The sequence below is a fragment of the Pinus tabuliformis genome, chromosome 5_1 (assembly GCF_031772625.1).
Source record: "Pinus tabuliformis cultivar Carrire ecotype Pingquan chromosome 5_1, CPIR1, whole genome shotgun sequence".
NCBI classification, from domain to species: Eukaryota; Viridiplantae; Streptophyta; class Pinopsida; order Pinales; family Pinaceae; genus Pinus; species Pinus tabuliformis.
In genome coordinates, this window is record NC_142305.1 from 640,231,661 (window position 1) to 640,242,476 (window position 10,816).

A 10,816-nucleotide genomic window follows, 5' to 3' on the forward strand; every position below is an offset into this window, starting at 1 on the left:
GATCTTTCAAAGGATCCACAACCACCTTCAAGGCCTCCGTACCATCACTTTCAAACATGTTCGAAGGATGGCCAACAAGCTGGCAGACCTCGTGGCCAATGATGGAGTGAATTGCACAGAGGAAAATTTTGCAACAAATTGACAAGAGCTAACTGGTCTGGTTCTTAAGGCGAAATGCTATGATCAAGCCAAAGAAGATATGTTGATGTTGAGAAACAGGACCCTGGAAGGTAATACTGACAACCCAAAAGCGGCATGAGTAGATAAGTGGACTCTTTAAGTTTTACAGGGTATAGTAAGCTTTGGCATTCTTTTGGTCGCAGAAGCAAGTTCACTCAAAGCCTCTGTGACGACAACGCGGGTGGCTCTTCTCTAAGGGTTTCAGACAGACTAGACAAGGCCTCTTCTCACACTATTCTGGCAATCTAGTTTTTCATGTGAATGGGAGCAGAACCCTCTTGATGGCCCCAACTTTCCAGTTTCCAGTTTCCCGGGTAGTTTTCGTAAGCCCCACGAGTGGTAAGCGGTATTTTCCTATTCGTAGCGATCACAATCATTGATGGACGCATGGCAGCAGGACTGTTTGAAAAACCGTCGTGATGGCACGTTAAATGGTGGCATTTAGGGGTCAGTGATACTCATCTCTGCCGTTGGATCTGCTGTTTAAGATCTACGGTCGCTTTTCATCGGGCTTGTTTGTGGGGCCAGGGTGTTTACAACGGACCGTTGGGTTTTTTAAAGTTTTTCTTTTTCATCTTTCTGTTACGAGCATCGGTTCGGTTAACTTTAGGTGGCTCTTTTCCTGAGTTTGTAATCCTTTGGTTTTGGTTGTCTTTTTTCTGCACCATTGGTTGACTTCACCATGGTTTGGGGCCCACTCTATTCGTGGGGGTGTGTAAAATATGTAAATCAGTTTTGAATTAATGAAAGGATCGTCTCTTGCACTAGCAAAAAAAGAAGATAGAAGGAACGATAGTTCTTTGAAGAAGCATGAATAACAACAATCAATGGGAATTTGTCAACAAATTATAGATAGCAATATTGTAGGAACTATTAAATCGTGTTGGTTGAGTTTGGGATGTTGGTAAGTCGATCGAGTTTGTGATATTGATAAATCGATCATGGAAACGTGCTAATGTTTATAATTGCACAGTACGAGCCTGTTGGTGCCTAATAATCGGGTTAAAGGTAGATATGCATGGGATCTCCTCCAGTGGTGATAGAAAATTATTGTGGTGGCTAGTGGTTGAACTCCTGGCTAGAAAATGGATTCTTGGAGGATGATTTCCCTGTTGGGAGTTATAGAGTGTTCTATCCTAAATAATCATGCAAATGAATTTGTTGTCAGACCGTTCCTTGGTTTCAGTGGAACGATGGATCTGCTGTAATTGGTGTTTCTCAAGACAAATGTGTTTAAATCCATATTATTAGATTCATTTAATGGCCTCACAAATCTTACAAATGTTCCTGATCGACGATAATGACTTACTAATGTCAGGATTGATCTTGACAAGGCTTCCAAGTGTTATAGCTCTCTCATCATTCAGTGAAAATAATGCTAGTATTGTTAACGAGATACTATAATTTTGGGGAATGGAATGATAATGGCAAGAAAAAAGTAGAATTAAACGGGTCCTTCAGTGTTAGAGAAAAATATTGAAGAATTCAAGGTTCTTTTGGTACCAGTACTCATACATATTGTCACATAGGCATCACAACTTCCATATGCTTTCTTGAACCTTCTCTTGGAAGGAAACTTGTGATCAACATTGACTATGAGATTGTTAACCCAGCTTGATATGGTTGTTTTTGTATCATGCAACTTGAATTTGAGGATGTTGTGTATCTAATAGATGTAGTTGAGGGTGGAGATATACTCATTTGGGTCTGCAAGCCTCCTCTAGAGTCTATCCATGTCACTGAAGTTGCTCATGATTGAAAACATGACAAGGCATTGATTTTTCTGTATTGGATCAAATTATATAATGTAGTTGACATCAAGATTGTATATTCAGCCTCCAAGAGAGGACTAACAAAGGTTATGGTGTTGGAACTATGGGATGTTTAGGTCAGAATTGTAGTTATTGAACTCGTGATGGCACTGAGTGTTGAGAAGAGTCGAATTGCTGTGTGGATTGTCCTCTGCGGCCAAATGTTGTTTGAAAGAGTGCTTACTAGAAAGTCTATACCTAACCAATCCAGCTCCTTTTGTTTCCCAATCTCAAGTAATTGAAACGACCATACTGATATCATCCCACAAGAGTGGAGATTAAGAGCATAGCTTCCAAGTTCTCTAGTTTCTATATTCTTATTAGCATTTGATGCAGTGAAAATTATCGGTGTAAAGGATTTTAGGCAATTGTTATTAGTTCTGTTGAAATGTTTCTATCTGTATTGTCCTAGTGATTATTGGTGACGTAGGATAAAAGTGAGTACATTGATTGTCCCCCAAATCATTTTGGTTGGGGGAGATTACAAAGATCGAGGTGTTGGAATGGTAGAGGAGGCAAGGCACAAAGTAACACAAATAATTCACACACACAATAACATGAGCTACGACTCTTCTCTTGATCACACAAACTTGATTATTACAATGAACCGGGTGAGAGGTATTTAAACCTTTTCCAACCTAAAATAACTTGACATGCAACCACACACTAAATTCGGCTTTACTCAATTACCACTTAACTCGACTTGACTTAACGTGACTCAACTTGACTCTCTAATTTTAGACAAATTTTTAAAGGATGCATCCAGGGATTTTTTCATCATTATGAATTCATATCACTTCCACCATCCTATTTGACAAATTTATAAGACAAGAAACTAGTAATATTTCAACTATATATTATAAAATTAGGATTTAATATTATGGTTTATAATATTAATCTTAGGGTTTATGATCATTTTAGAGTTTAATATTAATTTCAAGATTTATAATATTAATGAATTTGATTATAATTGTGACAATATTTATAATTCATTGTGTTTATTAATCTCTTGGGTATATTATGTTAATAATCCCTTCAATTTATAATATTAATATTAATGTTTATAATTTTGATGTTTATGATCATAGAATTTATAATATTAATCATATGGTTTATAACCTGTTGGGTTTATAATAACAATCTCTTAGTTTTATAATATTAATAATTTCTTAGGTTTATAATATTAATCCCTTGTATGTATAATAATATACTAGGGTTTATAATATTAGTCTTACAATTTATAAAATTAATCGTAGGTTTGATATTAATCTCTTATATTTATAATGCTTGGGAATTATAATATTAATCTTAGTGTTTAATATTAATCCCTTGGGTTTATAATATTAACAATTCCTTGTGTTTATAATATTAATCTCTTGGGTTTATAATATTATTAACCCCTTGAGTTTATAATATTAATCCTAAGGGTGGACATGACCATGATGTAGCTTCACCAATATTGAACTTGCCAAAAAAAATTAATCCAAGAATTTGCAATATTAATCCTTTGGTTTATAATATTAATACGTTGGGTTTATAATTTTTTGAGTTTATAATATTTATCTCTTGAGTTTATCATATTATTGATAATATCAATAATCTTATTATAATATAATAAATATAATAATTATTATCATAATAATAATATTATAATTATTATTATTATAATATTATTATTATGATTATATTTTTATTTATGTCAATATTAATAATATAATAATAATAATAATAATAATATTATTATTATTATTATTATTATTTTGTAAGTTTGGTAGGACTCTCCAATTTTTGAGTTTACATGTCCATTATTCACCCCACTACGGGGGAGAGTAGCACAAGATTCGAACCCAAGATCTCCAGTTTGGTAAGGCTTCATTCCACGGTCATTGCCACTTGAACTACACCAAGCGGACATATTATTATTATTATATCTTTATTTATAATAATAATAATAATAATAATAATAATAATAATAATAATAATAATATTATTATTATTATTATTATTATGATGATATTTTTGAGTTTATAATATTTATCTCTTGAGTTTATCATATTATTGATAATATCAATAATCTTATTATAATATAATAAATATAATAATTATTATCATAATAATAATATTATAATAATTATTCTTATATTATTCTTATTATTATGATTATATTTTTATTTATGTCAATAATAATAATATAATATTATATTATTATTATTTTGTAAGTTTGATAGGACTCTCCAATTTTTGAGTTTACATGTCCATTATTCACCCCACTACGGGGGAGAGTAGCACAGGATTCGAACCCAAGATCTCCAGTTTGGTAAGGCTTCATTCCACGGTCATTGCCACTTGAACTACCCCAAGCGGACATATTATTATTATTATATCTTTATTTATATTAATAATAATATAATAATAATAATAATAATTGTTATAATATTATTATTATGATGATATTTTTATTTATGTTAATAATAATAATAATAATAATATATCTATGTTATTGATACATAACGGCCTATATCAATTATATTTATTGTTATGATTGTGTTGATTGATTCACAACTATTAAAATATATCCATGTAGAAGTAAATAATTATATATTACATTATATATTACATAAACTTGTCGATAACCCGAGGATGCTTTTCGTTGACGGTTGACACAAAATTAATCATATTACTAACCATAGTTACCAAATTCGGATTCGAATTCGATTCGGTACGGAAAAAATTCGGTTACTTAAAATTTAATACGGGAAAAATTCGGCAGTACAGTATATTTGTTATTCCAATATTTTAAATAATTTAAATATACAATTATAACTTTGAAAACAACAAAAACTCTTTTAAAACGGTTTCAATTATAAATATTGCACATAAAATTATATAGTTTTATATTTAAAATAGCAAGTAAAATAGTAAGTTTTAAGAATTTTTGTATTGATTCATTCACCCACTTGCACCACAAATTATGACATTAATATAAAGTGAATTTTCAAGAAATAATATATTACAATGAATCACATAAATTCCACATTATGAAGTATTTTATGGTCACAATGAAATGGTATATTAAGTGTGTACCAACAGTGTTTAAAAATATACGCTTATATTATCATTATTTATTTTTCAAACCAAACTCACGTCTAATTTATAAAGTATAGTAACAAAGTCTATTATTTAGTATAATACAAAATGTTAATCTGTATAATTGAATACTTAATACTTACTCAAAATAATAAAAAATAATATGTATACTTTAATACTTACTCAAAATCTTAATTAAGAAAATCCACTTTAAAAGAAATTCCATTTACTAATATAATTGAGATAGTATTTCTGCTTTTTACTAATATAATTCATGCAATATTTCTATTTTTAAAATATATTTGTTTAAATTTAATAAACTTACAAATTTCTAAATTATATATATCATATATATTTTTTGCTTTACTCTATAAACACATAATTATCGTAAAAATTATAGATTTTTACATATTTCATTAAAAACTTGCTAAATTTACTATAAATTTCTTATTACAAAAACTTGTGAAATTTACTGTAAATTTCTTATTGCATAAACTGACAAGTAAATTGAAAACTAGAATCTCGATTAGAAAGGTACATAACATTAGCTCATTAAACCAAAATTGCATGTAAAAAGTTCTTTGGATAAAGCCTTTCACGAAATTATGAAAGTGCGGTCTAAGAATCAGTCTAAGAATATAATAGCAATGTCAGCGGTAATTCCTCGACTTTCCCACTCTCTTCAGTCTGAAGTCTTTTCTGATCCCTCTCGCTTGATCGCTTCAATGCCTATAATTTGAGAGATAACACAAATAATGACTCTCTTCGCCGGGGTGTTAGCGGGTTAGGTAGCTGTAAGGTTTTTGATATTCGGTGGAAGGCAGACTGAAACTCTGCCCCAACCAAGTGAAACCAAGGCTAACGGTCTGGAAGAGTTCACGACTTGATCTATGGAGGTGTTAACCCTCGGAGGACGGCGGACCGATGGTTTTTCAAGCAAGAGGCGTGGATTATTAATCCGTGAACGTAATATTCAGTGAACCGAATCGAACCCGAATTTTCAAATTAATTCGCAAATCGAATTGAACCAACGAATTTTCGAATTTTTTTCGGCAGTACGGCCGAATTGGGTAACTATGTTACTAACTAATCCCACAATACCAACGTAAACTTCCAAGGAGATTTTAATGAAAAAAACATAGGGGGAGGGGATTGCCAAGCTTTTCTCAATGTTCATTGGCCTTGTCGATGTGGCCAACCTGGCCCCTCTTAGTATCCGTCACTACTCATTTACATAAATAGAAATGCCCATCTCCTGTAGCAGTCAGAAAAATCTCAAAAAAATTGCAATTACGAAGCCCCGTCGTTGTGTGTCCTTTTCACTGTCCTTCATACAGGCTGTACCGTATCCGCGAGGGGCTTGAGACTTAGTTTGGAAGATTTTGTTTTCCACTAATTGCGCACCTCAACAACTCCTTATTTGCCCAACTACCACAGAGAAACACCCAAATTTGCACATAGAAACCAACAGGTTGCTTTGGATTTGACATATGTAAGTGCCCAATTTACACAGAGCAATGGACAAGTGGCTTCCATTCATGAATGAGCATTCAATCAGTTCATACAATCAACATAAGGGTTTCTCGCTCACGAACTTGTTATGTCCAGGGAATCTCAGAGTTTTATTTCCATGGATTCTTGATTGGAATACCACATAACCCACATATCATCAAGTATTGTTTCCTTTATCCATTCTCCTCGTGAGTGTAGAAACCAATAAGTATTTCCATGGATTTTGGACAAATATCCACCAACTAAATCTGTAGGACCCACATATCATCGAGTACTGTTTCCTTTATCCATTCTCTTCCTTGAGTGTAGAGACCATAGAGTATTTCTATAACTTTTGGATAGATATCCGCCAACTAAATCCATAGAACCCACATATCATCGAGTACTATTTATTTTTTCTCTTCCAGAGTAAAATCGAGACAGTGAACTAGACATGGAGTAAATTTGGGTACGTGGACAAGCCAAAAGACCCTGCAATCGACATCAGTTCGGCCATGTGCAACAAAAAAATGAAGCTAGTCTTCATTAAGTACATTGAGAGGAGAGATACATCCTATGTTCTGCTCTTCACAAAAACTGTGAGAGAGTTTCGTGGTGTGAAGGATTGTTCACCAAGAGAAAAAACTACTGCTGATTTGGTATGAGATGAAGCCAAGGTAAAAAAAACTGCCACTAAGGGTATTGTTAAGACATTTTTTTAAGACAAAAGAAATATTTTGTCTTAAAAAGTGACTTTTTATTTTAGTTATTTTACATTAAAATTTAATGTCAATTGAATTGTCTTAAATATAAAATTTAGGACAAAAGCAATTTGAGAAAAAAATATTTTAAGACAAAAATAGTTTAAAACAAAATATTTTAATACAAAACTTTAAATTTAAGACAAAAATAGTTTCAGACAAAATTATTTGAAGACAAAACTTTATATTTAAGACAAAAATAGTTTGAGACAAAAATATTGTAAGACAAAACTTTATATTTAAGACAAAAATAGTTTGAGACAAAAATATTTTAAGACAAAACTTTTTATCTAAGACAAAAAGAGTTTAAGACAAAATTATTTTAAGACAAAAACAATTTGAGAAAAAAATATTTTAAGACAAAACTTTATATTTAAGACAATGGCCACTTAAGACGAAACACATTTAAGACAGCTAACAATTAAGACAAAAACATATCAATTTAAGAATTGATTATGAGGATACCTTTGCTCTTGGAACAAGGTACTCATCCATTAGATCAATTCTTGCTCTCACTACGTGGATGGGGTGGAAGATCCACCAGATGGATGTGAAAACAACATTTCTAAATGGGGTTATTGAGGAGGAGGTGTATATCAAGCAGCTAGAAGGTTTTGAAACATTTGAATGGGAGTCTCATGTGTGCAGACTGAAGCAAGTGTTGTATGGTCTGAAACAAGCACTCCATGCTTGGTACACTATGATCGATAGTTATATCACCTGTTTGGGCTTCACCATAAGTGAAGTGGATGCAAACCTCAATCACATCTTGGTAGAAGGTAAATTTCTTATTATTTTCTTATATGTTGGTGATTTGATTTTGACTAATAATGAGAATCTTATCAGATCTTGCAAGGACATGGGTCTCATGCACTACTTCCTCGAATTGGAAGTATGGCAAGAAGATGGTGAATTGTTTGTCTCTAGGAAAATATGTAAATGAGATACTGCAAAGATTTTGCATGGGAATTTGTAAGCCCATGGAGACACCTCTAGAAAACAATTAGAGGAAGGAGGATACCACTTCAGGCGAAGAAGTGGATGCTACCATTTATCGGCAATTAGTGCGTTCACTCATATATCTTATGAACACATGACCATATAATGCGCTATGCAGTCAACTAGTTTCATTTCCCTTCTCAAACACATTAGTAACAGGGTGCTGCTACACAATCTTGTACATTTTTTACTAAGGAAGATGGCCACATACTTTTGACTTAGTGACTTAGGGGCCAAATCGACTTTATTTAGCTCGTAGTGGAATGTAGGGGCCACCCACATAGGAGTTGGAATAGCCATTCGATATGCTTGGAGGGAAAATTGAATGGGTGGATGGAGGGACCCACATGAGGCTAAGGGGGCCCAAGGAGTTATAAAGAGAGATCAACTCTCATTTTGTTTTCATTCTGAATATTTGACAAGCAAACTCACTCTTGTATGCTCTACTGCTTAGCGAGTCTACTGATTGTTTAGGGAAGATTCAACCTCTACTTCGGGGATCATCCGTGCCCACCCTAGGGAGATTGTTCCACAGAGATTGCAGGAGTTTCTAGCAGTGATTAATAGCTCAGGTAGCTGCGTAGAGGAAGGGACTGCATATTTTCTGGGCAGCCAGAAATACGCAGAGGTTGATTTAGCTAGCTAAGCGGCCCCTCACATGCTAGGAGTTTTCGGAAGCAAGGAAGGTGCAGGACTAAGGTATTTTTTCAGTGTTTTGCAGCCAACTAGCTAGTACACACAACATTATACATTTCTGGGCAAAGATACTGCGTAGTGGCCTCAAGCAGCAAATTCGTGGGGCTTGATTGAGCACCCATAAGGGCCAAAACCATCCAAGAAGCAAGGGATCATATAGTACAGGGGAAAGCAGCATTTGAGGAGTGTTTCCAAGTGGATTTGTAGGCTGTTAACTAGAAATTGAATTCGGTAGAAGTAGCCAGAGAGCAGCGCCTAAGAGGCCGAAAATCCAAAGTCAAAATCGAAAAAATTCCCTTCTGGATTTTTCTGCTTTTTTTCCAAGTTTAAGGCTAAAAGGGAAGAATTTTCTAGACAGTTTTTGGGCACTTTCCAGGAAGCCGAAGTCAGCAGATCAACAGTTTACTGTGACGACGCAGAGTATAATACAACAATAGCTTAACATCCATCTTTCCAGCTATTCTACCACCTGGGTTTGGTCCATTTTTCCTTGAGACAAGCCAAGGTGCACTACTCCATTTATATATTGTACTCATGCTCTCATATTTCATAATGTATGGCTTAGTTGTTCCAATATTATAATGTTTCATGGGTGTTTGCTAAATGTTTTTAATTTTCCACTATTGCACTGTTTGTTTAATTGGTTTATCATTTAAATTCCTGTTTAGGAACATCACAGTGGTATTAGAGCATGATCTTGGCCCAGCCGTGGGTAACCAGTAAGATCATGGGAGATTTGGGCATGTATGCAAAGTGAGGAGTTACACCGTACACTACCCATGGCTCAAGGGAGATTTAGTATGTAGGGATTTTGGGGTGGAATCTACTGGAGTGATGAGAGGTTGGCTCAGTTGAGAAAGGTGTCAGACCAGATCGATCCTTGCCCTTACAACATAGACACTAGAGGTGCACAAGCCGTGGGAGTACAACCATCTACACTATGTGGGGAAAGCCAAAAGAATCATGGCATCAGATCTCCTCGAAAGGAGCAGGCAGGCCAGAGACAGTTAGAGGATGAGTTAAGGAGACGATTTTTCTGGTGGAGACTTGGTCTTAGACATCAGGGACCTAAGGAGGGGATTGAACATGAGGTAGAGGACAAACGAGAGTGTGAGGATCACATTGGTATACCCAGTGTGGCATAAGAGTCACCATTGTTGGATTCCTCTTTGATAACACTAGGTGACACCTTGGGGGTGAAAGTAGAGCATACACCCATAGGACCATCCATTTATGAGGTGTGAGGAAACATCCCCACTATTTATGAGGAGCTAATAGATACAGAGACATCCAAATCTATGACATAGTTGCCAGACGACAGTCACCTACAATTGACTAATGAGCATGTCTTGCATGTTAGGTTGTCTAGGGAGGAGTAGTTAGAGGCTCATGCTGAGCCCATGATGGAGGACGATGTGCAACCATCCTTTGGGCTAGCTAGTGATGAGGGGTAGCATAGAGACCACATGTTGGGATTTCAGCATAGTTCGCTTCAGAGGCACACTGATAGGATCTACAACATTATCAGGCCATCCTTACACATTGGATTGAGAGAGGCGGTGTTAGGTCCCATACTACTAGTGTAACCCCTTACTGTTATTAGTACAACCCCCTTATTATATTGTTGTGCTCATGTAGTTGCCATATTGTTATTATTGTGCCCCATAGGAGCCCATTATTGTTATTGTTGTGTGCTTACATTATTATTGTTATGTCGGCTTTGATTATATTATGACCCCTTAGACTCCTATATATAGAAAGGAGGTCTTATCATTTTTATCATCCAATAAT